Source organism: Babylonia areolata, chromosome 3, assembly GCF_041734735.1.
Source record: "Babylonia areolata isolate BAREFJ2019XMU chromosome 3, ASM4173473v1, whole genome shotgun sequence".
Lineage (NCBI taxonomy): Eukaryota > Metazoa > Mollusca > Gastropoda > Neogastropoda > Buccinidae > Babylonia > Babylonia areolata.
The window spans coordinates 21,009,202-21,016,701 of NC_134878.1; positions in this window are offsets into that span (position 1 = coordinate 21,009,202).

The following is a 7,500-nucleotide window of genomic DNA, read 5'->3' on the forward strand; positions in this document are numbered from 1 at the left end:
AATTGTTATGACTATAAGATAATACGACAACAACAACAACAACAACAACAATAGCAATAATAATAGTAATAGTAATAGTAATGATAATATATTACGATGTAATAATTAATTGCAATGTTTTTAAAAGCGAATATGTGAAATGCTTTTATTTGAGAACATATGTTTATTACTCTTGTTTGATCAAGTTATCTGCGTGTGTGGGGTGGGGTGGGGGTGGGGGGGGGGGTCGGGTGCGGTGCGGGTGTGTGCTGATTATCTGGTTGTGGTTTTCCGCAATTCATCTTTATTCTTATCTTATCTGTCTATTATAATCAATGTGCAGTATAGTAGGCTATGTTTATAATTATATTCAAATAATGTTTCTTAATTCTTTCTGTTTTTACATTAAGAATACTAGTTATTACCTGCAGTGTGTGGATGTATGTATGAAACGATGTATGTGATATTTTTTACATTTGTATCTTCGTAATATTTGTTGGGGCTGTTGTTGGCTTTTACAGTTATGGTCCCCATGTTGTTTACTTCTCTATGTTGTGATAATGCACCTGACCAAATTTCTCCAGGTGGAGATAATAAAGTTATTCTTATCTTATCTTATCTTATCTTATCTTAATAATTATCATTATTGTTATCGTTATCATAAGAAGAAGAAGAAGAAGAAAAAAAAAATTGGTTGTTCACCCATGCCCTCTCTCACTTCAGCCCTTTCACCGCCAAACTCGCATTTATGCACAGGCGTGGTAGAGGACCCATGTCATTGAAAGGTGACCCATTCATTGGTCTGTTATCCATGAACCTACTGCTACTTAATGTTCGGTGATAGGATAGGCCATATTTTTCCAAGACATCGCAAGGGGGGAATCCCCAGCTATTCTCAGCCACTGTCTTTTCTGTGTTTATACCACAAGGGAATTTTGTACTCTAAATTGACTGGTGGTGAAAGGGTTAAAAAAAAAAAAAAAATAAAAGCGAAATGGGATTGCTAGAAAGCGTGGCCGTTCCCCTGACGTTTTCTCTTAACTGTGATAAAGTCCGCCTTATTTATTTATTTATTTTCATCAAAAACATTTCCCTTGTCACCCGCAGGGTTGAATTCTTGTCTTTTTCCAAACACAAATCTTTAGAAAAAAAATGAGACAGAAAAAAAAAAAAAGGAAAAGAGAAAGAGGTGGGTGACGACAACGACAATCATGATAAAACGATGATGACGTTAGTGAAGACGTTGACGGTGATGGTACAATATTGGTTTAAAAAGAAAATGCGTGCATGTGTGTGTGTGTGTGTGTGTGTGTGGGTGGGTGGGTGGGGGGGGGGGGGGGGGGAGGGGGGTATGGGGGGGGGGGGTGGTTAGCCAACAGATGCTTAGTGTAGGTTTTCTTGCATAACTTGATGGCAAAGCCAGCTGCATGCAGCATTATAGAACTTTCCGAATTTCATCAGTCAAAAATTGGGGAGATCCGGCAAGAAGTGAGTAACAGAAAGGAATCAAGGCGGGAACAATAAGTCAGCGAATACGATCCAATCCAATACAATCCAATCCAATCCAATCCAATCCAATGTTATTATCATTATCATCATCATCATCATCATCATCATCATCATCATTATTATTATTATTATTATTGTTATTATTATTATTATTATTATTATTATTATTATTATTATTATTATTATTATTATTATCATCCAATCCAATCCAATCCAATACAATACAATGTTATTATCATTATCATCATCATCATCATCATCATCATCATCATTATTATTATTATTATTATTATTATTATTATTATTATTATTATATAATACAATCCAATACAATACAATGCTATTATCACTATCATCATCATCATCATCATCGTCATCATCATTATTGTTATTGTTGTTATTATTATTATTATTATTATTATTATTATCATCATCATCATTATTCATTATTATTATTATTATTATTATTATTATTATTATTTTGTTGTTGTTGTTGTTATCATTTACGCCTAATCTTGAAAATAAGCCCTAGGCGTTCACAAATAGGACACATCTATAAATATCAAACAGGAAAAATTGAACACCAGATACCAAACATCAGTGAAAACTATTCATCCCCCCTACCCTCCTCACTCCTCCCCCACACGCACACACAATACACACAAGCACACGCGCACGCACACGCACACAAATCATAGCACACAATCGTAAATAGTACACAGTCAAAAATACCACCAACAAGTCCTGAAACTATCGAAACTCACAATACAATACAATACAATACAATACAACGCAACGCAACGCAACGCAACACAATATACCTACAATACATTACGATATGATACGACACAATGCAATTCAATGCAATACAGTACACTATACTGTAGGCTATGATCATACATTTTCAGTTTTCAGTTTCAAGGAAGCGTCAAAGAGTGCGGATTGATCCATATACGCTACATTACATCTACTGTATCAATAACAACAAAAAGCAGATGCCAGACCTTTGCACTGCCAACGCGCTTGTCGGGCCTTGAGGCAATACAAAATACAATACAAAACAATACAATACAATACAATGCGATGCGATGCGATGCGATGCGATGTGATGCAATGCAATACAATTACAACATAATACAATGCAATGCAATGCAACAACACAACACAATGCAACACAACAAAATACAATGCAATACAATACAAATACAACACAATACTGTATAAATAAATAAATAAATATATATATTTTTTTTTATATATAAGCAGATGCCAGACCTTTGCACTGCCAACGCGCTTGTCAGGCCTTGAGGCAAAACACAATGCAATACAATACAATACAATATAATGCAATACAACACAATGCAATACAATGCAAAACAATACAATGCAATAACAACGCAACACAGATACAACACAATGCAATACAATACAATACAATGCAATATAATGCAATGCAATACAAATACAACACAATACAATGCAATACAACACAGTGCAATGCAATGCAATGCCAAACAACACAACGCAACACAATACAATGCAAGACAATACAATGCAATGCAATACAGATACAACACAATACAATACAATGCAACGCAATTCAATACAACAACACAACACAACACAACGCAATACAATACAATACAAAACAACAATACAATACAATACAAAGCAATACAAAATGTTCAACACGGCTTTGACATTGCAGGTGAAAAAAAAAACACACACACCTTGCTTTCGATCTTTACATCCTTGTGTGTGTGTGTGTGTGTGTGTGTGTGTGTGTGTGTGTGAGTGTCGCATGGCATGAAAAACAAAACACAGTTGTCAATCAACAAGCGAATGTTCGTATCTATTGTAGTGGGCGGATTGAATTAAAGTGTGGTATGAGTGCTCTTTTGTGTGTGTGTGTGTGTGTGTGTGTGTGTGTGTGTGTGTGTGTGTGCGTGCGTGTTTGCGTCGTCATGCCATGTGCGTACCCTCGTGTTCGCATGTCTATTTTCAGCAGAAACAAAACAAAACAAAAATCAACAACAAAAACAAAACAAAAAAAACACACCCACAAAAACAGACAAACAAAAAAAAACATGACCTTTTATCGCATTCACAAAATGGCATTTCTTTCATCACAATTCAACCACCCTCTCTCGTATGACAACAGATTGCCCACCCAATTAAAAACCCATCACCATCTGTTCACGACTAAAAATATGAAAAACACTAAGGGGAAAAAAACAAAACCAAAAAAACCAAAAAAACATAAAACTAAAAACCAAATTAAAAGTACAGAATCCGAAAGCTCCCTCGTGACAAATTAACATGGAAAAAAAAAAGAAGAAGAAGAAAGAAGATGATAATGAAAATTAATAATAATAATAATAATAAAAATAAAAATAAAAACCACCAAAAGAAAACATGGCTTGAAATTTGAGCCGGCCTCATACTAAGCAACCAAAGACACTAACTGAACCACAATGTGGGCCCCCTGGAGAAATGAATTACAGTTGAAGTGCTTGCACACGCACCAGCAAAACGCGGTCAAATTGAGCGTGAAACTGACGTTGACAAAAGACTCAAAAACACGCCACCCCTTCATACGAGTGTTTCCGACTCATGTGGAAAGTTGGCACGTGTGTGTGTGTGTGTGTGTGTGTGTGTGTGTGTGTTACAATATAAAAAAAGAAGATATTGGGTTTCTCTATGAACCCATTTTTTTTTTTTTCCTTTCTTTCTTTTTTTTTTTCCCTTTTTTTTTCCGATGAAAGTTGTTTGAGGCAGATACCCCCTGGTGTGGTGTCAAATAATTTATAAACTTTACGTTCTGTGGTTGAGGATGAGGTGAAGAGGGCTTTGGAAATGAATAGAGGGTTTCCTTTCATTGTTATTGGTGTTGTTATTGTTGTTCATTCATTTAACTATAATTATTATCTGTACTCTGGTAAACAGCGTTAACAACAACAACAACAACAACAAAAGAAAAAAATAGTGTAGTTTGAAAAGTAACATGGCGTTATACCACCAACTGCGGAGACTACTACCAACAACAATGTCCTTTCTCAGTCTCTTCCCCCGGCACCCCTCCCCCTTCCCCCCTCCCCACCCAGCCACACACCCAGCCCCCCACCTATACCCACCCCACACCACACCACACCACACACCCTCCTTCATTCACAGCTCACTGGATAATTATTATTATCGAATAAACAAACACTTCAAGTGCTTGCGCACGCGCCTTCGAAGACGCAACCGACGAGGTGTGAGTGAAACTGACGTTGACGTGAAAGATGAAACAACGGGCTCTGCGGCTGGTGGTGGTGGTGGCCTGGGGTACGCAGTTGTGAGATCTGTTTACCAGTTGTGGTTGAGTGGCGATTAAGGTGTGTGTGTGTGGGGGGTGGGGTTACACTCCTCTCTACTGTCCGCTTCCACCACCACCCTCCTCACTCTCCCTTTCCTGCCCTCCCTCCTCCTCCTCAAACCTGGCCCCCCCCCCACCCCCTCCCATAAAAGTTATTTTTATCTAATTTCTTTGTGCCGTGAACGCTGTTGTTGTTGTTGTTGAGGTAAGGCCAGAGTATTTGAAACCTGTCTGTTGTATATATATATATATATATATATAGAGAGAGAGAGAGAGCTACGTTGGAGTTTCTTTGAAAACAAATAATGTTTAAAGCATGACTTGAAACTTGCACATTGTGTATGTGTATGTGTGTGTGCGGGGGGTGGGGGAGGGGGGGCAGGGGGCGGGGGGGGGGGGGGGGTGGAGGTAAAGGGGAGATAGATGATGAGGGAGAACATGAAAAAGGGGGAAGTTATTATTGTTGTTTCGGGAATCATCTCCATAAGGAGTGGGGTAGAGGTAGCTATGATGTGCATGCTTCTATGCATTATGTGTCAGTGTGTGTGTGTGTGTGTGTGAACACACATGTATAGCATGTCTGTATGATCACGGGACCACAAGCCTGTGTTTGTGTGAAATCATTTTCCTTTATTATTTTTCTTCTTCTTTTTTTTTTAGGAGTGTGGTGGTGTGTTTGTGTGGAATCACTTTCCTTTCTTCTTCTTATTTTTGTCTCACTTGTGTAAACAAAGTGAGTCTATGTTTCAACCCGGCGTTCGGTTGTCTCTCTCTCTCTCTATCTGTGTTTGTGTGTGTGTTTGTGTGTGTGTGTGTGTGTGTGTGTGTGTGTGTGTTTGTCTGTCTGTCTGTCTGTCTGTGTATCCGTGGTAAACTTTAACATTGCCATTTTCTCTGCGAATACTTTGTCAGTTGACACCAAATTTGGCATAAAAATAGGAAAAAATCAGTTCTTTCCAGTCATCTTGTTTAAAACAATATTGCACCTCTGGGATGGGCACAAACAAATTAAAAAAGAAGCCAAATTATATGCAAACTGAATTTACTGTTATATTTATATTTTTTTATTCTCTAAACTTGGCACTTTGATCTGATGTTCGACACAACAACAAGAGCAGTTATTTTTATCATTTTTTGTTCAAACAGGAACTTCTTTCAGGCATGGAAGTTACATTATTTTGCATGTCTTTGGTGCAGATAGTAAAAGAGGGAAATTAATCTGTAATTAATGCTTTGGGGGGTGGGGGGTAATTTGCTTTAAAGTGATCTTTCTCATCTTAAACATTACATTTTTAAATTATACTCAAAATTATACTCAATAAATAAAACGCTTGTGTGTTTTACTCTCAGTGTACAGGGCTTTCACTATGTTCATTCGCCCAAGTGGGTTTTTTTTCGGAAAATACTAAAATCAATACTACCAGTAGACTTTATTGGCGGATTGTTCAGCAAGCCACTGTCCATGTTGTGTTCCACAACACCACACCACCCCCACCACCCACCTCTCCCCAAGCAAGGCGGATTGTTCAGCAAGCCACTGTCCACGCTGTGTTCCACAACACCACACCACCCCCACCACCCACCTCTCCCCAAGCAAGGCGGATTGTTCAGCAAGCCACTGTCCACGTTGTGTTCCACAACACCACACCACCCCCACCACCCACCTCCTACCTCTCCCCAAGCAAGGCGGATTGTTCAGCAAGCCACTGTCCACGTTGTGTTCCACAACACCACCCCCACCACCCACCTCTCCCCAAGCAAGGCGGATTGTTCAGCAAGCCACTGTCCACGTTGTGTTCCACAACACCACCCCCCACCACCTACCTCTCCCCAAGCAAGGCGGATTGTTCAGCAAGCCACTGTCCACATTGTGTGCCACAACAACACCCCTACCACCCACCACCTCCCACCACACATGTCAGTACAAAGCTAAAGACCCGTCAGTGTCATCGTTTTCTAACTCCTGTTCGGACTGACCCTTGCAATATGGCCTCGTCTGTGGAATGCGGAAGATTGATTGATTGATTGATATTGATTGATATGAATACTAATACAGCACGTATCCTTGGGTCGGAGACCAAGCTCTAAGTGCTTTCCAAACACGGGGTCATTTGCACAACAGGTTACCTACCTGGGTAGAGCCGACTGACGGCTGCTATTGGGCGCTCATCATTCGCGTTTCCTGTGTCATTCAATCAGATTTCAGGTACACACACACACACACACACACACACACACTCACTCACTCTCTCTCTCTCTCTCTCACACACACACACACACACACACACACACACACACTCAGAAAAACATGTAACATTTTACGTGTATGACCGATTGGTTATTTACCCCGCCAAATAGGCAGCCATACTCCGTTTTCGGGGGTGAGCATGCTGGGTATGTTCTTGTTTCCATAACACACCGAACATGGATTACAGTATCTTTAACGTGCGCATTTAAACTTCTGCGTGCGTATGCACACGAAGGGGGTTCAGGCACTAGCAGGTCTGCACATATGTTAACCTGGGAGATGGTAAAAAATCTCCACCCTTTACCCACCAGACGCCGTCACCGAGATTCGAACCCGGGACCCTCAGGTTGAAAGTCCAACGCTTTGATCATTCGGCTGTTACTCTGTGTGTGTGTGTGTGTGTGTG